Genomic DNA, 23,699 nt, shown 5'->3' with positions numbered 1-23,699 from the left:
GGACATTACACAGGGATAAATTTTAACTGTGATATCGAGTCAGGTGTCAAGGCGTGCGTGTTTGAGAAGGGAAAGGCTCCTTTCTGATGAAGGCAGCTCAGATCTGCTCTTTTATGCCATCTTTTTCTCCTCCTGCAGAGGTTATGCTGAAGGTGGGGAAAGCAGATATTAGTGTCCCACTTTGCTCACGCAGGCTCTAGCAGACGTAAAACCTAGCGAGGCACCTTCCTGGTGGGACTGTGCAAACACTGAGTCCCCCAGGCACCAAGTCTGAATCAGAAAGCTTATGACCAGTACACTGATAAAATTCTTTTTCCTTGCTGGGCTGGGCTGAGCTGCTCTGGAGGGTGCAGCCCAAGCCCTGGCACATCCCCAGCAGCTCCAGCCCTGGTGGGAAATGCTTCGCAGAAAGCTCCTGGCATCCCGGGCTGGGTGTCCCCTGTGCACTGCTCAAACGAGCAGCTGAGCAGGCATGTAAGCATTCTGAGGATGGATTTGCCAGATAATGACTTTGATGGAAACGCTGTTGGGTTAGCACTCAGGGAGGCTGACTCCTTGTGGAAGAAGAAGTGTTCACAGGGGACAGATGGGCAAATCAATACCAGTCCCCATTTCACAATTAAACAGCCAGCCCTGGATGAGAGGTTTCCCCAGAGATCACTTTGCTGGCTCACTGCATCTTGCATCAGCTCCATACCCTCTCCAGCATGGCTCTCGGGGGGCAGCAGCCCCTACCTCTGGGAAAGGCCGCGCTCACACGGGCCTCTCCAGCATGTGGCATGGGCTCCTGGCCTGCCACAGAGCTCCCTTCTCCACACGGAGACGAAGGTTCCTTATCAGCCTCTGGGGTGGGCCAGGAGGAATGGGTGATGCCAGCTTCTGGTAGGCAGAGAAGGTGCAAGAAGGGAAGAGGTATTTCGTTGAATACCTCAATACAGTTTCTTGACGATCTCAAGCTCCTGTCTTTTCACTTGGGTCCACATTGGCCTTTACCTCCACTGGTCATCAGATATAGGCTTCTTCTCATACCTCAGCAGGAATTCATGTGTAGGGATAACTGATATACTATTTACCTCAGAATGACTTGAGCTGCATACAACAATCTCCAATCAAACCATTCCCATTTCAAGTTTCTCCATACCACCACCCATTTTAGCAGCTCCCTGTCAAATCTAGCAGAACAGTGCCATTCCCTGCCTTAATATCTCACATACATAATATGGCTTCTTCCCATCCTGGCACATCTGATGGAAGCCTATCCCTATTTGCCAAGAACATTCTTAAAGGGCAAAAAAGATGTTGTTAAAGGGTACAGTGCAGGTATTTAAAGAGGCAACTTCCAACTGCTGCTGCTTCCTCCTCCTGACACAAAGATGAACCTCCTCTGGTAGCTGACTCACCGCCCTGGGCTATCACTCTAATTTCTTTGACTTCTGATGAGCAGATGCTCTAAATCTGTCAATATGAAGCACAAAAGGATCTTATTAATGGTCCAACTACTATGTTTTTCATGGGTAGTGCTATCAGTCTTATGTTATACTTGTGCATTATTGCTAGCATTTGTTTACATATTCTGCAGCTCCCGCTCAGTGCTTTATACCACCTCACTTCATACAGCTGTCTCATACGCAGTGGTCTTTAGGCTACATATATCACATTTATATAGTTTGAGTGAGCTTAAGGTTCACTTTCTTTGTATGGTACCAAGCTGTAAGGTACTTTTCTGTTTTCCGTAGTATATTGGTGTGCCTTGAATTATTCACTCAATTTCTGAGAAGCAGCATTAAGAATGTAATCTTCTGTTCATAAATCCATTGGAAGACTCTTAATAATGTAAGCCTTAGTGGAACATCTCAGCATTGCAGAGGAAGGAGTAAGCATTTCCTTAGGGTTTCAAATGGTTCACTTGCCTTTCCTTTGCGGAGCTAAATCCATTCTTTAAGGGGAAAAAAAAAAAAAAAAAACACTTAGCTTTTGAAAAATTTCAGCCATCGTTTTCTTACGCTTCCTTTTATTTAATGACCAGCAGCTCTGCCACTACAGGAAGGTCCATAAAGCTTGCAGAATACACAAAAACAAAATTTGGAAGCATTTATGTTCATCAGTTAGCTCTAATGTACCCCTTGCTTCCATGCTTTTCTTTCTCCTGAAGACAGAGGCATCCTGGAAGCCTTCACCTTGTAAATACTCAGCTCAGGTGAAACCAACCACACCAGAAATTTGCATTCATCCCCAGAGATCAGTATGCTCACATGGCCAATGGCAGACATGGTGACTGTGGCACCTTTGTGCTGAAGCCCCCATAGCCCACAGGGGTGTGATGGGCTGGAGCCCCTGGGATGTGAACGAGGCTATGGACCGTTTTGGTGATCTCTCTGCAAAGGTTTGGCTTTCAAAATGGAGATCTAATCCAGGCATTGAAAATACATGGATAATTCTTTGTCACTATCAGAGAAGAGCAGGAACAAGCAGGTTCAGTGCCTGCCAGGGCACAAACAGGAGTTTGGGGATCTAGAGCAGCAGGCAAGTCAACGGCAGAGGAGACCATGGGAGGTGGCAGCTGCACCCATGGCTTCCAATGTGGTATAGCTCCTGAGCTGTCGAGGTGGGAAGAGGACGATTCAGCTGCTGGTGGTTTCTTTGAACAGGACAAATAATTTTGTGTCCTTGGATCTCTGTTTTCTTGCACCAGCTTTAATGTGTTAATTCTAGTTATACAGCAAAATTCTTGTGGGGCAGCAGGGGAGGTAACTCCAATGAGATCTGTGATTACAGCAATACTTGCTTTTGCAACTGCTCGTGAAATAAACTCAAACATTTCAGTCAGTTTGTATGCACCATCAGGCAACTGTAGCACAAGATGTAAATGCTATGTTCTGATCGGGTTTATACAGCAGCTCCCCAACTGCTCCGTTTAATACAGTCCCCAAAATGGGGATAGTTTCTCACAGGTAAAGTACAAGCAGTGGTACTTTCAAGTTTGGGAGATATGGACTCGTGGGTAAGCAACACTAAGCAATACATTGCCTGGCACCTGTTGGATGTCTCACAGTGTTGATGGTGCAGCATTCTGAGTGCTCTACAGCATTCTTTCACTGATTTGACTTTTTTTTCTGGCTTCATCATATATGTAAAATTGCTCCTGTACTTAAACATCATAAAAATGTTTGGGCCAAGGTGATTTGGTTCTGTTTTATCCCATAAGATGTACCCGATCCAGGATATTATTTTCAGGTAGTGACTTAAACGGGAATATGCATGTTCACGTACTGCCCACATGACTTCCACAATAATACAATCCCTTTTAGGAAAGTATGTCTGCAGAATCGGCAGCTTGGTAACTGCTGTACAGTGCTAAAATTCCAAAATGACAGTTAATAACTTATCTGTCGAATGTACCCAACTGTCCAAGGCAAAATAATTGTTTCAATTAAAAACAAAAAAAGAAACTCAGCTTTGTTTTTATTCTTCCAAAGGCTATAAAAGTATTTATCTTTATTATTGGCAGGTTACTACTCTTCAAATAAATCCTTGCCCTACCATTACTGGAATGAAGTTTATCTGTTATTCATAAGCTGCAGAGAGATGTTTTCCTATGCTCTTTTTTTTTTTTTTCCCCTCTCTGCTGTTTTTAATGGCCTCTATAGAAATCTTTCATATAAAAATTTTTATTACTTTCTTTTTTTCTTGGCACAAATATATTTTTCCCTGTATTTCTGTGCTGAAATTAATCCAGTTCTATTTTTGTCCTTCCTTATCTGTACATTAAGAATAGACTATGTCTTGCTTGAAATTGTCTCCGTGGCTCCCATTCTAGGGGAAGCCTTAATGGCCTTCCAGTTCTCATTACTGAGAAGAGCAGCTCGTATTCTGAAGGGGTTTTAGTTAGTGACCTACAACTCCAACTGTGTAACTCTAAATCACTGAAAGCTCAATGGGTGGCTTGTGTGAGGTCCTCGTTGGGGCCCTGATGCAGCTCTGAAGTTGGAGGCTCTGCTGGTGGAAGGAGACAGGTCTGCCTGTGTTTGTGGGAGACGTACTCGTCAACAGATACCGTGTCAGTGCAAAAGCATTCATTATAGTACCTGCATTTGGTAGCATGAACACAGGAAGTTCAGCTGCTCTGTGTCCTAGAGGAAGGAGGCATTTCTTGCTCCTCTGCCTGACCACGTGTTTAACTTCGTAACTCTTGTCCTGGGACATGAACTCCTAAGTGCCTCACGCTGGCTTTTCTCTAGATGTGTGGAATTTTATCTGGCTTGGAGAGCTTGACTCCAGAGGCAGGCTTCTCTGCGTGAAGAAAAGCTGTCACTTCTCCCCGGCTCATACAGTCGGATTCATGGAGAATGATGCAGGGATACATTGGAATCAGTGGGTCTTCACCTGGCTGGAGTGCTCATTACTGAAGCTTCATTCCCTGAAGGCCAAAAAGCAAAGTTTTCAGCAGAACGTTTACGGCAGAAGATGCACCAGAGAGCTGTAGGCTACCTTTGGAAGAAGAACCCCAGCACAGTGGTTGATGAGGCTACTGGTTAACACTTTCTTTCACCCACTCTTTAATTTTGACCCACATTGATAACCAACCAAACCAAAGTTTTTGAGTAATCGGTGCCCACAGCCATCTCTGTTAGGACTTTGAAAGGGAACGGGGAGGGCATTATGCTGCATGTTTATCAGGTGACGGATGATTAATAGGTCTTAGCATACAATGAATGTGTATCTCTTCTTCACATGCTAATCACATGGCATTTATAAATGTCAGCACCTTATCGTGGCAACACACTCTGAATTTTGTCTTTTTAAAGGTACTTATTTTTAACATTTTTAACATACATATTTTATTACTAAGGTTGCATCATTTGAAACTTCCCTTTTGTGATGATATAGAAATATGGTGAGCTTTTTTTTGAATTTCTGAAGTAATTAAATTATTGCATTTCAAATCTAATCTAAAAAAAATCACTGCAGATAATGAAGTTTATATTAATGTGTTTCTCTAACTACTAAAATGTAGCAGTGGGTGTCACACTGAAATCTTAATCATGACAAAAATAATTTATAACTATTAGACTGAGAAGCTTCAGGCTCTTCCTCTTCTGCTTTTTTTTTTTAATGTTAAAATTCTTTGCTTTGTAACCTAGGGCCTTAACTTAAAGTAATAAATTATAGTTTTACCATTTAAGGATTGCATCATTTTCATTCAAAAATGCCGAATTTCATTATTAGGTAACTTGGTCATAAAAATGTGCCTTATTATCAAATGTGACTAGGAAACGTAAGCCCTACGGGATTTTTATAAAGGTTCAGGGAGAGTTTGGTACAGAAGTCCAATGAACAACACACAAAGAATCTGGACTCAGCTGCTACTTGAACCGAGCTTTTTAGACTGCAAAAGAGTTTCTTTTCCAGCAATTATTGAATTATTTTTCGGTCCATTTTGGTGCTCCTTGAGGTAGGCAGAAGTGTCATTGCCATCCAGAGACTTTATGGACCTAACAAATTTAGAATTAAATGAAATAAATTAAAACTCTGTCAAAAATTCTGCATCTTGAAAAGCCTAGTGCTGTACTTTATCCTTGTACGGTAAAGTTGTTGAAGGTACTATCTGAAGACTATTTAATGCCACTAAGTTCGTAGGCTTGGATGTTTGGTTCTCCACCATTTTATTATGAATAAATATCCACATTCTTCAAAATGCTTCACTGAAATTGCTACTCACTGGCATCTTTGGCAGGGACCTCACCAGAGTGGCCAAAGATTGAATCAGTTCAGAAGAAACCTCACCTTGTGTCTCCAAGCAATGGTTTCTCAAACACACGCTGGGTTGTACTGGTAAAACAAGGGTTTTGCTTCAGTTTCTTCCTCACTTGGAAATAGGACGTCAGCCTCTGAGGCCATCCATCTACCACCTTTCCACAGCACTAATATCACTTCAACTTTGTCTGAAAGATTTATTCTCCCACATCTCACCATCTGTGCTGTCACTTAACTGTGGATGTGGGCATATTTACAGATCACATTGCAAATAACTCACAGCCAGTTGTTGATTATTCTTTTCTTGCTTTATCGCCTTTGAAATGATGAATTTATTGCATTATCTTGAAATTAAACTCATGACGTGAGGCTGGTAACGGCTAAAAAGAAAGGCAAATTTCTACAAAACTCCTTGTATGCTGCATTGCTGTCTGTATCACTGAGGTAAAAGCAGCCCTAGACTTAAACAGCCCCTCAAAGAACTTTCCAAATAGCCATCACCTTGTAAAGATGCTCTTGGTATTTTAATTAAAGGTCAGACAAAACTACAGTGTAAACCTTGGAGATGCTTTGTATCAGACATTTAAAGAGGAGCTGCTTAACAAAGTCTTATCGTATTAGAGAAACAATGCCCAAACCCTTTCCAAGATTTATACGAACTGGAGCCTAAACAAAGGAGCCTCTGCCAAGTTCGGGCTGCGAGTTCAGCATCCATAAATCACAGCCTGGCCCCGTGTCTGTTTCATCCCTGTAAATCAGTGTGGAAGTGCTGCAGGGCCATGCACCTCCATCAGCACTGGGAGCACGTGGACACACCGTGGGACGGCGACGGCCGGGCAGGGCAGCACAGACGCATCAGGGATGGTGCTGGTGTGGCCTTCTGCCTGGCTGTGCTTGCACATCTGTGCGACAACCTTCATGGCAATTAAAAGTAGTTTGTTTTCACGTAATTAATATTACCACGCTAAATAACATTGCGGTGCTCTGGCACGAATATCCCGATTGCCAAGCCTGCATGCAGTCGCACAGGGGCATGCATTGAAGGTCGCGCTGTAAGGCTTTATTCAACGTGTCAGCTTTATTATTTTGAGCGATCTTAAAAACCTGCAAGGCGGTTTTTCTTGCTGGATTTATGAAGTATTTTAGACTATTTGCTAAAAAGAATTTGTCTGAATTTTAGAATGGAGTCTTTCATTTCTGATTTCTCCACCTCTGGCCTTGTCTGTGGACTCCTTTAGAACCGAAGCAGGTGACCTCGTCTGCTCGTCACTTCGGCGGTGAGTTACACCGTATGCAGAGATGGTGGCATGACCAAAAGGCTTTTCAGGGGAGCCATCTGTCTGCACACACCAGTTGCATGGTTTTACCTTTCAGATCTCATTTGCTTTTGGTTGCCACCCAGTTGAGAGTGGATGATGTTTTTCTCTGGCACTTGTACGGCTGTTGCATGCTCAGATGTGTTGTGATGATGTATTCTACGCATGTTCCTTTTGAAAAATTCGGCAGCATTTTCAGCGTTGATTTCCCTCAAGAGTTATTACACCCCACACAGATTGGCAGCACCGTGCCACAGCGCCAGGATTTATGAGGTGACCTTGGAGACACAGGCACTCCCAGATTGAAAACACTCAGAGCTAAACTTGAAATATATTTATTTTGGATTACTGAGCAGTCTCCACCATTGTATAAATCAGAATGAGATTACACAAATAACACATAACATTTATATAACGTTTCATAACACGTGGGATTCCTTCGTACGCTGCTCAAGTACAACACTCCTGGTTCCTCCAGACTCTGCTTTCGCTGTTGGATCTGACGTTAGAGCTTCACCAGGACAAGGAAAGGCAGCACCTCTCCTGACCCCTCTGCATGCAGCGGTCTCTTCTTGGGGCCATCCTCCATCATATGGGAGCCAGGCGTCCCGAAGGCACTGGGGGCAGTGGTACTGGGTGGCTGCTTGGGACTGGGCTGGTGCAAGGCACTCCCTTAGGAGCCCTGCTGCTGCCCAAGACCCACGGGTCAGCACAAGGGGCTGAACCTGCGGTCCCTGCATGCCCCCGAGCTTCTGGGGGTGTTTTCCAGCCGCCTTTTGGAGCTGGGAGCTGCGCTAATGAAGAGGTGCTGCTAGGCGGCAAGGAAACCTCCGAGCGGAGGCACGTCGAGAGCGAACCTGTGAGCAGCAATAAACGCGAATCCAACCTGCACTAATGTTAATTGTCATTCAGTTTATATCGATGTGCAGTTTATTAAACCATAAAGCAAGGCAGCAAGCACAGAGAGCAACTCTAGAGATAATTAAACATAATAAGGGTTTCACTTAATCCCTCAAAACCCAGGGGAGGCACAGTTAAGGCTGAGTACCCTGTTTGCACCGAAAGGCACTTTTTGCACAGTCATTTAAGAGCACTTCCCCATACGATATTGCAGGACAGGGCGAAAGGTAGGTCCCACCTTCCGTTCTGCATACAACTTTTGCTTTTCTTTCTGCCTTTAAATCACTCTGCTCATTAAGCCTGAACCCTGACTTTCGAAGCAGCTCGTGGCTCATTATTTGCGTTGCAGTGACAAGTGGAGACCCCCATCAGCGACCCTGGGGAAGGTCCCAGCGCAGGACGGCTGCTGGTGGAGCGGCGGTGAGGGGGCTGCAAGGGGCACGGGTGGGAGCTTGCGGGCTCAGCTCCCTGCCCAAAACTCTCTCTTTTCTTGGACGAGGAGGGTCAGCGAGGGGATGAGAGGAGAGGGCGGACTGGGCAGATGGAGGGAGGCAGCTTGGGAAGAGTGAGCACAATCACGGCAAAGCTGGCAGCGCTACCGGGGGCAGCCTCGGAGAAGCAGTGAGGTGCCCAGCACCGCACCGGGGGGACCCTCTGCTCCCCGGCTGCTGGCACCGGGAGTGTATCGGGCAGCGCTCGGCCGGGGGGAGCCGCCCGGTGCCCGGCCGAGCCCCGGCGGCGGTGCTGCGGGGAGCGGGGCGGGAGAAGGGTTAAGGGCGGCCGCGCACCCGCCGCTCCTCCGCCCGCCCCCCGTGCACGGCGCAGGTTTGGGAGGTGGGGTTTGCGCCGAGCTGCCCGGCTCCCGGCCGCTGCCGCTCAATGCTGCGGCCGCGGGGCTGCTGCGGGAGCCGCGCACCTCGGGGCTCCGCGCACGGCGGGCAGGCGGCGACCACCGAGCCCAGCGCAGCCCAGCACAGCCCAGCACAGCCCAGCATGCCCCCCGCCCCGGCCAGGTAAGCGCAGCTCTGCGCCGGGAGGAGGGAGGCAGGTTGGGGAGGTGGAAATGAAATCGGGGATGAAGGAGAGAACTGGCTGCGGGGTGCGGAGCGCGGGGTGCGGAGCGGCCCCCGCGATGCCGAGCGGCTCGGGGAGCGCCGCCGCCGGGGATGCTCCGCGGGGATGCGGGAGGAGAGCCGGGGTCGGGCAGAGCCGGCCCTGGGGGGGCTTGGGGGCGGCGGTGGGGAGCGTGGGGCTGGGGCCGGGGGGGTGTGCGCGGCTCTGCCGCCGGAGGGATGCTCCCTGGCAGGCTGGCAGAAATGCATGCATAACTTTTTGCTTGATGCAGCCAGCGTTCTCCTGCTCGAGTTTTCGCTTCTTTTGCTTTCTCCAGGCTGATGTTGCTTCCGTGTCGTGAGCAACATAATGCAGCATGTTGTTTTATTTATCCCAGACAGGAGTGACTCGCTCTCTGAACTACAAATTAAACGATGCTGCTTGCATAACAAGTGGAAATAGTTTGTATCTTACATACTAATTATCCATCACCTTTTAGACTAAGCAGGGGCTGGTTTCTGCGACGAGGGTTTAATAAAGCAGCCTGATGTCTTGCAGCAGCGCATTCATTTCCTCTCGCTGGATTAATGTGGGCAAAGGATTAAGAGCCAGCACGTTGATTAGGCGCCCCGAGGTGCGGGGAAAACGGGGAACATTTGGCTGTGGAGAGGAGCCGGGTTTTGTCTTTGCTCTGGCGCATCCCCCTGTTTACGTGGTGCGGCTCGGGACCCTCGTCCTAGCAGGTCGGTCGCTCCGCGGGGGCAGGGACCGCCGCGAGCCCCCGGCCGCCCGGTGCCGGAGCCTCCCCGTGCCCCCCGGCGGCCCCGAGCATCCCCGGCCGCCCCCCGCCGCGCTCCGGCCCCGCTCCGCCCGCAGCTGCGCCCCACGCGGCCGTGGGAAGCGGGGCCCCGCTGCTGCTCTCGGGGCCAGCCCGCTCCAGCCTCCTCCTGGAGCCCCTGCTGCTGCCTTCCCGGCCAGGACACTCATTTGGCTTCTTTGCTGGACCCGGCGAGCTCGCTTTTTTTTTTTTTTTTTTTTTACCCTGCGTTTGTAAGTCCCCGAAAACTGCTTAAATGGCTCTTGAATAATCCTTCAAAGTCACCTCCCCCCTTTAATCTAATACCAAAAGGACTTACTTTACACAGCTAATCCCTCTTTTACTCGCTGTACAGCCTCATTTAGGGGTGTGCACACTGCTAATTTTCCCAGAGCAGCCTGCTTTAGACAATGGCTTCTGCTGGGTGCAGCAACCTCTTCCTCGCCGTGCTCACTTCTGGGCTGAGCTAAATACGTCTGCCAGGGTTTTGCTTGATTTCGGGAGGTTTTTCATCAGCTCCCACCAAGTGAACTAACCTCTGGCAGGAAGCCACACCAAAAGCTTTGTGTGTCATTGTAAATAGCACCCATCCCAGGGCTCCCGGGGAGCTCCTGCCCGGGTGTTAGCCAGCCTGGAGGTGTACAGCACAGTGTGCCTGCTGAGAGCTGGAGTCAAATGATCCTGGCAAAACTCGGGTGACTTGGGAATTTCCTCGTGTGTACCTGCTGCAGTGGAGCTGAGCTTTCTTCTAGTTCATCCACTGCTCCCAGAATTTTAAGCTTGTTCTGATCTACCTGCGGACGAGCTGTATGCACTGGATGCGAAGGACAGCAGAAGAGAAGCTTACCTTGCTTTACCTCACTTCTCCATTAGCATCCAAACACTAAGTAGGATGAAACACTATTTCTTCCTAACCTGAACTGTACATGGCCAGTGCCCTGGTGCGTTATCCGTGATGTCTGGAGCCCCACAGCCCCTTGCCCGAGGTCCCCGTGGGTTGAGATGAGGGGCAGTGTGCCTTTGGTGTGCCCTGGGCAGCGGGAGGTGGCGGATGCTGGCATGTCCCTGTCCTGGACCACAGGGACCCCTTTGGCAGCGGTGTGGCACAAGCCCTCTTGGATGGTCTGTGGACCTTCCTGTGGTGGCCGTAGGTGCATTTTGAGTGTTAATCCCTCCACTGTGTGTTTCCCCGAGTACCAATTTCCAGCACCAGCTGTGGAGTGTTTGTTCCAGAGGCAAAGGCAGTGGCACTGCAAGACAGCCAGGGGCTGGTGAGAGAACCCCTTGGTTCCCAAATCGCACCTCCTGCTGTACAGAGAAGTATTTTTCCTTGATATCCACATCTGATCCTCAGCCTTTACAGTTTGTGGGATTAACATTGCCTTGATTTAAAATACGTGTCTGTGTTAACCTGTCGGGGACACCTATGAAAACAGGTGTCGTTGTCAAGCTCCTGTAGAATTTTGCCAAAGATGCAAAACTTTAGGATATTTTTTTTATATTCTGGCACCAAGTAATTTATTTCCCTTGAATCGGGGAGTTGGCTTTGTCTGACAGTTCTGCTTAGTTGGCTTGATTTAAAAACAAACAAACAAAACCCGCACCAGAGGTAGAGATGAGGCAGAGCCAGAGGGATGCTAGTCCCAGGATAGCCAGAGCACAGCTTTTTCACTTTCTCTCGTGGTCTCCGAAAGTGGACCCTTCTGGGAGCGGTGCTGCCCCCAGAGGGCTCTGCACAGGTGGGGTCGGGGCAGCTCCCCCCAGCCCCCCCAAATCCTCCCCCCGACCACAGCCCCCAGCCCAGGCACCACAGGAGAGGCTGCTCCTGCGTGCGGGTCCTCTGCTGCGTTTGAAAGTTCATAAATCATCGCAGCTCTATTTTTAGCCAGGCTAGATTAGAGCAAGTCTGGGTTTTCTTCCCACACCTCCGTCCGTGGCCTAAAATGACCCGGTAATGTCCCTGTAAAAGCTGTTTTCGTGCTGCCTTTGATTTTGCTTGTGACCCGTCGCTCAGACCTGTTCGTACACAGAGGACGGGCTTATTTCAAGCAGGGCTTGGTGCAACAGGTGGGAGTTTTCCTTCAAATCCAGAAATTGTGAGTCTGCTGCTTGCTGCATGAGTGATGCGCAGCCCCTGACAGGAAGGTAATCACAAACCCAGGGAAGTAACATGAATCACACGAAATCCACAAATGTCAACTCCGGAGCTCTAATCCAGGCGTGCTGCCAAGATTTAAACTTGCACACATCTTTACTGTTATCTGCTACAGTGGTTAATCAAATATAAATATGAATATCATGACAGTAGTGATTCATTCTTTTTATTATTAGCAAAGCAAATATATAATGATGCCATCCACCCAATTTAATGTTTCATGAGAACACACTATTCCCTGTCCCCTACAATCATCCACCCAAAATGCTGATATTAAAATAAAAAACTCTTGTGTCAAATCTGCTTACAGTCTTAGCATAAACAAGGTTCGTGTTTCATTATGAGCTAAGACAACAATATTTTCTGCACCAAACAGTGTTTCTAGTACTGTATGTGTTGTACTTGGGAAATAACTTCATTCTTTGGTTTTCCCTAGATACAAGCAGTCACTTTTTATCTTAATCTGTAGGATAAAAATCTGTTTCAGCATGACTGCAAGGAAAAAAAAGAGTTTTCTTTCTTTGAATTGCTGAGTTAAATCACTGAAAGTCAGACCTCCAGGACCAAGAGGGTCAAAGCATTTTAAAAACAATTAATCTAGTGTTGTAATCCATATTCATGATTCATATTTAGGAAGTTAAAGCATAAGGAGCAAATTTTGACTCTGCAATGTGATTTTTTTTCCCCCGTGATATCTAATCACAGCATAGCTGTATCAGCATGTGGACTTCAGTAAGGTAAGTGACACGCTTACCACTTAAAAAAAAATGTGATGGGGACTCAAGGAAATAATCTACAACTATTATATTTTTTATATTGACTTTACAAGGATTTATTTAAAACTGTGTTAAACAACTATCAGTTTCAAAAATGTGCTTCTACAACACTTATTTCTTCTGTTAATCCTTCCATAAGCTCCCAGTTGATCAGCAGCTGATGCTCTGTTACTTGAAAGTTGGCTGGAGATATCTCAGATATGGCCAAACATCTTTATTAATGAATAAATGTTTTGATATTTCCAGCACCAAGCTCTCCTAAAATGCATTGTGGGACTTTTGAAAATTTAACATTCCTGAGGAATGACTTCATATTTATTTGGGGAAAAAAAGTCAGTTGAGCAGAATCAGATCTCCATCAGGGCTACTGGAGTGGTACGGTGAGGGGTTTGAGCATCGACGTGCAGACAGAACACAAATAAATTTTACCACGATGGTATTTTACCATCTTTTCTCCTTGCTTTTTCCAGATGCTTTGAGCCAGGCTTCAGTGGGACTCATTGGACACATTTGTTATTAGCCATCTCATTTGGGCTTTTCCCACTCTTCTTTGCAGAGTAGGATGTGGCTGAAAGACCAACTGTTAGGCTTGGCTCTTTCCATTTTTTTTTTTAAGTCAGTAAGCCAATATGCTGTGATGTTCCTTCTCCCTTCACAAACCTTGCTCACCAGTAGCACGGTCCAAAGTTGTGCCCTTCACACCTCCGCCAGTGTCCCTGACCAACATGCTGGGGGTGGCAGGGGGCTGCACCCAGCAAAGGGACGTTGCTGCCGAGCTGCTGGGACCTGCTTCCCTACAGGGTCATGTACTGGACCAGTGAGGTCTTGGACAAAAGATGTTATTGCAGTGGGCATTTGTAGCTGGTCAGGAGGCAAGTGAGTCCTGAGACGACCTGCTTCAAACTCCAGATTGGTTTTCTCTTCTCTAAACCATATCTGTGTAAGAACTTTGTAGGCCTCACACAAAATCTGTGTTTACAATTTATTTACATAAATGTTTAGCCAATGAAGAGATGCAGTATTTAAACCCAATCTACATAAGGTTCGGTGGGTCATCTTAGTCAATTAGACTAAGAAAGGGAATAAATACCATACTTTGTGTTTGTAATGGAAAAACCTGTATTATGAATGGTAATTTAATTTTTGAGTACTGAATAGCAATAACCTATCAGTATGTTTTTAACAGAACAGTAAGTGCATGGTTTATTAAACTCGTATGCAGATAAGAGGGTATTATTTGGGAAGGCTCACAAACAACATCATACTCAAACAATTAAACACATTTCCATCTCTATGCTTCCAATAATAGGAATGTGAAAACCAAACTAGCCATCTGTGAAAGTCAACAGGGTATGTAGTGACTGCTGCTTTCCCTGCTCATGGCTGTGTGTTAATGGTTCTGATCTCCCATTTGCACTTATTTTTGGTGATAGCTGTAAAACCCTGAGCAGAGATCTTTTCCTAGTTTGATCCATAACCATGTTTTGGGCCATTTCCCCCTTTCTGGGCTTTGCTACTTAGTAGTCAGTAGAAAAACTGGATTCTGCTCCCAACCCTGAGCCAGGTTCTGTTACCTTAGCTGTTCTAGGTTTGTACCAGGTTTATGTCAATAATCTTTTACAGTCCAGTTTTGTACATTGGTGAAGAACATGTATTGGTGGGTCAATGGCAAAATAACCATTCCCTATGGCTTACTGCCATAAAGCTGAGCTGCTGTCAGGGAGGCTTTACACCACGTGTTGACATCTGGGTTTCTGATACCATCAAGAGTGGGAATTACTTGCTGATGTGCTGCATCTTCTGCTCCTGGATCTTGGGTGGGACTACCACATTTTATAGAGCATACGTGTGGGGAACCTGTAGCTGGTGGGCTACAATCAATGCATAAATTCATTTCATGTGGTTCCTTTTCCATATTATTATTTGAATAACTGTACTTTGTGTTACTGGTGTGACTCATGAGATGTGTTTGAGAAGCATGTTCAGGGCTAAGCAGATGAGGGTGCTTCACCTCCTTACAGAGTACCAAATAGCTTTCATCAAATAATATTTTTTTTATCACTACTACCCTGCTCCTGTGAAATGGAGGCAAAAGCTCCCTGTCCTCGTCATGAATGAATGAATGAATCTTCTTGGTCTTTGTCTCCCAGTCTTTTGAAAAAAGCTTCTGAACAGCACTCAACTCCAAGCTCTAAAAAGAGTTACTTAGCATAAGAGCAGAACATTTGCCTAAGAGGGTTTTAGTCCAAGAATGACTTTTCATATTTAATTGATCTGTATTGTTCAATTAGGGAGATGTATAATGCCCTCTGTTGTGCATGTATAGCTTGAAGGAGAAATGAATGAAGTATGAAGTACAGCAGAAGAGTAATTTCAGGCAGAATCAGCTCTTAGCAGTGTACAACACTGGATTTCAGTTCAGACCTTGATATGCATGAGTAAATATGAATTGTGTAAATACATCAGATTGGTGATTTCTCCATGCAATTTATTTGGGGTTAGATTTGTTCTTATTCTAGCCACATTTCAGTCACTTTTTTTTTCACATGTCTTAAATGTTTTCTGCTCAGAATAAATGGCCTATTGTATTTCACTGCATTTCACTTCAAAAACAGCTCGCTGGTGCTTTCCTCCCCCTGGCCCCCCACAGGACTGTGCCGCTGAGTGTGGCGCGGCGATGCCCACCCTGGGCTGAGCCCAATCCCGCGGGGGCAGCACTCAGCCCCCAGCCTCGTCGCCGTCGCACTCTTGAAGGTTTGGGGGGGATTTGGGGGGATTTAGGGGGGCTGCTGCCCCTCCCAGCTGCTGCAGGAGCCTGTGGCCCCCAGCACACAATTTCCCTGGTGTAATTTTCTCAGGATTCATAATTCTGCAGAATGCATACATGAGCGCATTGTTTTTCTCCTCGACTTGTTTCGTCCATCGGTGCCGTGATTCTTTACTAACCCACAGAGCCATTCTGCTCCGCAGTTTACCCTGGCTTTGCCCAGTGTTTTGTACTTGCTGCTATTTGTCTTCACTCACACAGCCCGATGCAGCAGGTCCTCTCACCCGGCACTGCCCTCCCTGCTCCTCCCCAGCTCCTTTGATTTCCACCCAAGATGATTGAGACCTCACAAGGCTTCCTCTGCTGGAGCCAGTGCAGTCAGACGTGCTGTTAGAAAGCGCCGATGATTCACGAGGGATGATTTTAAACTTGGCAGAAATCAGTGACCATGAGAGCTGAGCTCCCAGCTGGTATGGAGCGGCTGTCCCGGGAGATGCACGGCGTCAGGGAGCTTTGTCAGTGTGCAGCTCTCCCCTAATGATTTGTAAGAAGGCTTTCTGGGGAAGTGCTCGTGTCTTAAGGATGCTCAGTGTTAGTCTGGGCTTCCAGAAATCCATGTAGAAATCCACACTGCTTTGCTAGCTCTGCTTTCTATGAGCATCTGTCGGTGGCAGGGTAAGGTGTGCGGGCAGGAGGGACAGGCACTGAGCATCCTTTCCTCTGACCTCTGCCTCCACAGCTCCCTCAGGTTCTTCCCCGCTAACCCTCCCATAAGCACCCTGTCATGCTCTTTTCATACAAAAGGTGACTTTCTGCTCCCAGCTCCTTCATTTGGAAGTGGTGGAAGACGCTTTAGGAAGCTACCCCTCTCTCCATGAAGTGATGTGCAGTGCTGAACTAAAGCACTGCTGTCCCCCCTCTTGCATGCACGGAGCTGTGTGAGCAGGGCCGTGGTCATACACGCTGTTCTATGTTTCTGCTTCAATTGCCACCTGGTTTTCGTGTTGTTTGCTAGCACTTCCCACCATAAATATTAAAGGAACGTATCACACATTTTCTTCATTTTACCAGGGAGGCAGAGATGGAAAAATCAAATATGGTGCAATGCTAGGCACAAGGTTGGGTCCCTCCTGCAGAGCCACAGTCACGCGCTGGTTGGAGTGCGAGAATTGCTCAGGTGAATTCAGTGTTTGATGGATCTTTTGTAATTGCAGATGGAGGGAAAAACAGTAGTCAAATACATCTGAGAATGACGAGTGCAGAACATGGATTGACTCGATATTTTCTCAAGTCAAGTGGAAAAAAGGAAGCCCAGTACGAGAAAGCTGAAAAGGTCAAACTAATTTGTACTTGGGTGATAATGGCTAATGCCGCGACTGTTTATGAAGCCTGCAAAATCTTCCCAGTGTTAACCACCATGATGTATCTGTTGGTGATTTTGAGAAATTAAAAATGAAGCATCACTTGTTCCACCCTCTGTATGCCTTAATCTGTTTTGGTTTAGGATTCCTTGGAAAAGTTACATGTTCTTTACAAATTAGTTAAGATTAAATTTATTTAGTTCTCTTGACTTTGGTGTGCCGTGGCTGAATGGAGATCTTTTTTAAACACGGAAGATTAATAGTTAGCTTGATGAGAATACGGCTGAAAACCTGCCCGTGTCTTGCTGCTTAGGCATTCTGGTTGGGTTCTGTTTGTTTATTTTGCTGCAGTCTTCTCTGTTTATTTACTAGGGAAAGTGGAAATTTTATATGCATGTACAGCTCCTGCTATTAAAATAGGAATAAGTGGAGAGCTCCTAATTCCCCACACTGCCTTCTGCTGCCTCAGTTATTTATGCAGATCTGCAGCTTCTTTGAGTGGTTACTGGAAACTGTGTGAATTTTCCTGGGATTCTGCTTTCTTTCCTGGGAGCAGCAGTGCTACCAAGCTGCTTAATTTTCTAGGAGACAACATGGGACTGTACCGGGAGTCTCTCCTGCCTCGTGTACAGCACAAAGTGTCGGCTCCAGAGGAATTCATTTGCCAGGCTTATCACCGAGACATTTAATATCTGGAATGATTTAGTATATCAAATCCTGGAGTTTGGGGCTGAATGTAGTTGCATTCGTCATTGTTGCAGAACCTTGACAGTGAACAAAAGGTGCTGCAGGGAACCATAACTCATGCAGCAAATTAATGGGTTCCTGGCTTTGCTTGCTCAGCTAAATGGAAGCTGGAAATGGTGTGGTGTCACCGGCTGAAGGTTTTCTGCAACAAGTGTGTGGGTTAGGGGGTTGTATGTCCTTCGTCCCTGGGACAGATACTGGAAGTGTTGCCCTCCTGCCAACAGGCTGGGACTGGCGCTTCTTGGTTTTGAAGTACTTCTCTAGGAAGGATTTTAAAGGGGGGAAAAACAAACAAACAAACAAAAAAAAACAACTTGTAAGCTGTTATGGGAGCATAATGCATTTATTTTAACAGAAATATTTTTTTCGGTGTCATCCACAGGCAAAAGAGAACATGAAGCCACAAGACCCACATGCCAGTAATACAATATTATTACATAGCATCACTGAGCGTTTTGCCACTGGGAAGGGGTATGTAGTGTGAGGAGATATTTGATCACCTTCAGATGAAGGGTTCTCTGAGTCTGAGCTACTGCAAGTGAGGTTTGTCCATGTCTGAATTTACGCAGGCTGTTTTAAAGCATAAATCTTTCTCCTGATCCTCAGTAGCAGTCACATTTTAGAGTATTGAAACTTACCTGGCCATAGGGGTCTGCAGCTCCACGTCTTCCTGGCCCTGATTTTTGAGCTTACCTCTTTTTTCTAATTCTGACACCCTTAAGAGGAGATGAACCCAATTCCAGCAAAGGTTTTTTTTTGGTTGGTTTCAATCCTGTTTCTTTCCTTTGAAGAGCAGCTTTCAAGGTCATCAGTATTTTTCGAGAGTGTAAGTATAAAGTCCAACCATACCGCATGATCGCAGCGTCTCTTCTGCTTTTCTACTTCAATCTCCTGGACCACTGAAGTTAGAACCTGTATAGGCAAAGCCTACCTCTAATAGCTCAGGAATACCTTCTCTCAGTTTGTTCAATCCTGTGTAAGTGAGAGCTGGCAGCCTTTGGCCAATCTCGGCGTGTATGAACAGAGTCCTTACAGTAGATTAAGTGATACATCACAGCTCCTGGGCAAACATTACATGAAGGAACCCAATCTGTAGCAGCCAGCATAAATGGAGAGCAGTGCAATGTTTGTATTGCTGTTTATTTAATTACTTCAGATTCGTTTCTCTGTAAACACTTGCCTGACCAGCCATGCCTCTGAGTTTCCTCCTGAGCAGTCTGTGCTCAGAAGGAGATCAGAAGGTACTTAGAGAAACCAGACATCTGCAGGCTCTGTTGCCTCTTTGCTTTGGGAGAGGAAAGCCATGGGAATTAGAGAGAAGGTGTAAAAAGGGGTATAGCATAGGGCATAGCAGGAAAACTTCACACGGCCAGGAAAAAAAATCTTCCTTTTGATTCTTCTTCTATCCTCTACTTTTGTTCTTGTGTCACATACTGTTGTGGTGGCTCCTTTCACATGATGGCTCCACTCACATGGTGGCTCATGCCATGTTATTCAAGCAGTTAGTGGTAGCTAACATCCCTTAGAAAACTGAGTTATGGGTGCTCCTCTGCCAGCACAATTCAGGGAAGACTCCTTGCTTCACAAGAGGAAGGACTGACAGCAGTTAGCTGGACCAGCCCACTGGGATCTTCTGCCATCCTCTGGGAGCTTCCTCCTTGCTGCCAGAGGGAAGTGGTTGCCTCTTCTGCCTGAAAAAGGCAGCGGGCACATGTTTCCACATAGCGCATCTGTTCATGTCACTGTATGAATAGCCTTGGAGAGGCCATGTGGTTCACTGGGTTGGGGACACCAAGACCCTTGCCTATTCCTGCAAGGACACTGAGCACCAAACCTCAGTGCTCCCCAGCTGGGCATTCCACCAGACAGCCCGTGCCCAACGCGATGTATTGTGTATTTTCGTTGAAATATTTTTTGCACCGTGAAAAAACTCCAAGAGGAAAATCCTTCAAATCACATTTTAAAAGCATTTAATGTGGCACTGGAGCATTCTGCAAATTAAAGCCAGCCCTGGGACCAAACCCTCAGCTATTAGGCTGCTGTTTTTTTTCCTTTGCTTTCTGATGTCAGGAAGTTCTGAGATTTGTGGTGTAAGTGCACAGCTCTGTGAGCCAGCTAATGCTTGCAGTCATTTTTGGCATATTCAGAGACAGCAAGGCTACCTCTGATAGCCTGCTTGCTATCAGCACCCACTGTATCGCAAAACCATTTTATTATTATGATTATTATTGTATTTTAGAACCATTACCTAAAATATGGAATCAGTGCCCCTAGAAAAGTGGATTATCCTTTCCTGGGTAGCTAATTTTATTTCACTCAAGAAAATTTGATTCATATTTCTGAAACATTGCCACTAAACAGCTTTCTAAGCAGAGTTGCAGTGCAAGACCAAATTAGATTCGTGTAGGGAGAAGGGAAATATTGTTGTTGCAAGTGTCCAAAGGGGTTGAAATGAAAATAATCTTATAGATCAAACTTAAATTGAGTTCAGATATTACAGAGATAACACAGTTCTGTACCTAGAAAATCCATCTGTCAAAAATAAACTTCAGGGTCACATTTTAAAATGGCACTTCTGGTTCTGGATCCTTTAGATTCTCTCTCAGGCAGACCCGAGATGGCAGCCCCATACATTGCAGGGGCACAGAGCTTGCAAAGCAGTTAAAGCTGCAGGAGTCTGTTAAAAAAATAAAGAAGCAAATAAAAAGTTAGGGACGATGTGGTAGGGAGACTCTGGGTGAGGATTAAAGGGATGTAAAGCAGATGTTGTCATGGATGTCTGCTATGGACAAATCCAATAATGGGCTGTGTGGGAATGGCACAAAGCTGTGCCAGGGGAGGCCCAGGCTAGATACTAGGAAACATTTCTTTACCATGAGCGTAGTCAAAGAATGGGACAGGCTTCCTAGCGATGTGGTTGATGCCCCATGCCTGTCAGTGTTCAAGAGGCATTTGGATAATGTCCTTAATAAAATGCTTAATTTTTTGGTTATCCTTGAAGTGGACAGGCGGTTGGACTTGATGATCTTTGCAGATCCCTTCCAACTGAACTATGGTGTGATTCTGTGAAAACACCTTGTGAAGTTCTGCAGGGTGAAGTGGGAGTAGTTTGTATCAAACTGAGGAACTTACTTGACCTTTATTACCAGAGACTCTGAACAGGCCTAAAATTTCAGGTCTTTAATTATCCATGTGGCAGTCTCGTGGGCTGCCAGTGTGCTGGTTTATTAGAGGTGAAGAATGGAGACGCGTTTGGAGACGGTCAGAGACACAGAGATATTTAGGCACTTCAGTTTCTGAGAAGGTCTATCCGAACTCATTGAATTTGGGGCTACAAGGCTATTCAAAACAATACATTTATGGTAGAGAAGAAATTTTCACACTGAGTTCTTGTGCCCCATGGGATGCATCATAAGTCAGTCTCATGCTTAAAACAGACTTAGTTTTTTTTTGCACCTGTATTTTAGTTGTGGATCAGTCCTTCCCTAGCCTTGTTGATTTCTGGGCATTGAAATAGTCAGGATAAAAGGTCTCTCTGAATACTTGCTTTAAAACAAAAAGTACCTAGAATTGACAATGTGTTTTTGAAAATGTAACCAAGTACGATTTAACTAGCTAAAACATTTTGAGTAGACATAAGCATTCATATAGGAGAACCTGATAATACCTATACTAATGTAATGCTGTCCATTACCATTGTATAAAATGTAAAATATTGTATAATATTTGAATCCAACCGCAGAGAATCCTTTATAACTATACTGACAATATCTAATTTTAGTAGCTATTTAAGTTTTGTAGAACAGATGAATGCATTTCTCCTTTGCGATTCACTTCTAAGATGGTATGTATCATCCGCATTTCTATTTTTATATATGTATTATGTTTTTATACATATTATCTATATAACTCCTTTTCCTGAACTCATAGACCAGTATTCTGAATCCCTGCTGAAAAGGCCCGGGGGCTGCCTGTGGCCATGTGCCGGTGCCGCAGCTCAGCTGCCATGGGGTGCAGCCCATGGGCACCCCTCCCCGGGCACTCGTTAGCCCACCTCCGCACCCCAAATCCAGCTCTGGCCCCCATGGTCAATGGTGGATGTAGCTGAGCTCAGGGGCACCACCAGGGTGGCTGGAACCATGCCCTGAGCAGCCCGGTGTGAATTCAGCCTCACTGGCTCCCATCACCCTTCCCGCATGGCAAGAACGACTGTGTGCTTTTGGCCAAAAACGCCGATTTATGCATGTTCTTTTCCAGACACTTCACGGGCTGAGCCTCTGGCTGGAAGGCTCTGGCTTTGAGACTGCAGTGAAATTAAGCGTGTACCTAAGCCCTGACAGGATCAGGACCAAACACTTTAAATAATTGATGGACTGCTTCATTTCTTTAGCCTTTCTAAAGTAAACTGAGTTTCAGATGAACATGAGCTGACTTAGATGTTTGGTTGGGAAGAAAAAAAAGCCCCCTGAATTGCACTGATTTCCCACAGGATTAACTTGGGAGCAGGAAAAATAACTTCTTCAGCTTCATCCTTCTTCTTCTTTCCCTCATGTTAACCAAGCATCTTTCTTTCTTTTTTTTCTTTCCCTAAAGTTCTAAATTAAACATAACATCTGAAAATAGGAAGGAGAAAGTTGGGATAAGTATTTATGAACCAAGTTGGCCATCTATTCCAAGGATATTGTGGTTTTGCAAAGTACACTTCTGTATAATTTTTGTAAATTTTTATAAATTAATAACACAACTAGAATAGATGTGTTTCCCATCACACCTGGCAGTGTGAGAGAGATTGCAAAAGTAAAAGAATTCAAAGTTACTGACCCAAATATTATGTAGGCTGAAAAGAAAAGGAGAATGGAGGCCAATAAACGTAAATAGCAGAAGGAGAAGCAGATAATGAGCATCCATGTTTTGACTGCTAAATGCTGCTGTGGTCTTGTAGGCTAGTTTGTAGGAAGGATGTCATTTGTACAGGCAGGATGTGAAAGAAAGTGGAATTAGTTTGTTGAAAAACAAACAGGAAATGTGTGTCCATTTTGGATGGCTCCTCATATTCCACTCTCTGCAAATGGCTAAATATATTAGCTGAAAATAGAAGCATGGCAGAAAGAGCAGTTACGCTGGGCATCGGGGAGAGGAAGTTGCACTAAGAAAAAGATGTGTACTAGTCCATAGAAGTGTTACTTCTTGTAAACTTCCCTCTGAGCAATTTCTTTCTCCAGCGGAAAATATCAGTGAAGTAGGACACCTCTGAGAATTAATTTATAACACCATTTATATTTGCTAATGATAAAACATACCAAATTATTAAAAATTCTAAAAACTAAATGAATAGAGTGGCTCATAGCAGAACATACGCTTTGATCCAAAATGTTTTTTTCCCTCTCTTCTTTTAATCCTTTTACTCTTTGAGTCATATTATGTGTTGAAACACTTTTTTTGTCCTTTTCTGAATGTGAACATGTTTAGAACTCATAAAATTGCCTTTGAGGTGACCTTCATGGCTTTAGGAAGTGAATAAAGTGGTGGAGCGTTGGTAATACGAGTGGGCTGGGCTCCTGATCTGGGAGAGCATTTCAGATGTGATAGCACCTTGACTCAGACACCCGTTATCACTGGTCACAGTTAAGTTTCATGAAGTCTGAAATACCTTCCTCGTGTTAGCGACACTCCTGGCAAATATAAAAGCACTGCAAAGCTTTTTTTAAAGACCAATATTTACTGCTGAAAGGTCATCCTGCCGCCGCCAACCCATTCATTATCCTCTTCACGAAGGAAAAGGTGATTCAGCCTTCTGCTGCCAAGGTTCCTCCGTCCCTTCATCTCCTCCGCCTGTGTCACTCACTCCCTTTGCTTCTGAACCTTAGCATTTGGTATTCCAGATGTTGGGTTTGATCCATCCATCACCTGTCAGTAGCTTGTAAGAGCCCCTGGACACGTCCACATGTATTTTGTGTACAGCTCCTGCCAGAGCAGAGGGATGTTGTGCAGGGAGGCTGGGCACACCACGAAGTCAATCCATTTTGGCTTTATTTCAGCTCATCTTCAGGTTA

The 23,699-nt window shown here is 45.5% G+C and overlaps 1 protein-coding gene across 2 annotated transcripts in view; it reads left to right on the top strand.

Annotated features, from left to right (window-relative positions):
* Nucleotides 1-8,817: 8,817 nt before the first annotated feature.
* Nucleotides 8,818-23,699, top strand: part of LOC118248144 (contactin-4) — a 305,713-nt gene continuing 290,831 nt past the window's right edge. Inside the window, exon 1 of one of the 2 annotated variants that reach the window (XM_035546819.2) lies at nucleotides 8,818-8,983. The gene's annotated coding sequence lies outside the window, so the exon portion shown is untranslated. The remainder of the gene's footprint in view (nucleotides 8,984-23,699) is intronic. The other variant, XM_035546817.2, reaches the window with a different exon arrangement.

The sequence above is a fragment of the Cygnus atratus genome, chromosome 10, assembly GCF_013377495.2.
Source record: "Cygnus atratus isolate AKBS03 ecotype Queensland, Australia chromosome 10, CAtr_DNAZoo_HiC_assembly, whole genome shotgun sequence".
NCBI classification, from domain to species: domain Eukaryota; kingdom Metazoa; phylum Chordata; class Aves; order Anseriformes; family Anatidae; genus Cygnus; species Cygnus atratus.
Note: the sequence above shows the minus strand (reverse complement) of the source record. Positions and strands in the feature narration are given on the sequence as shown.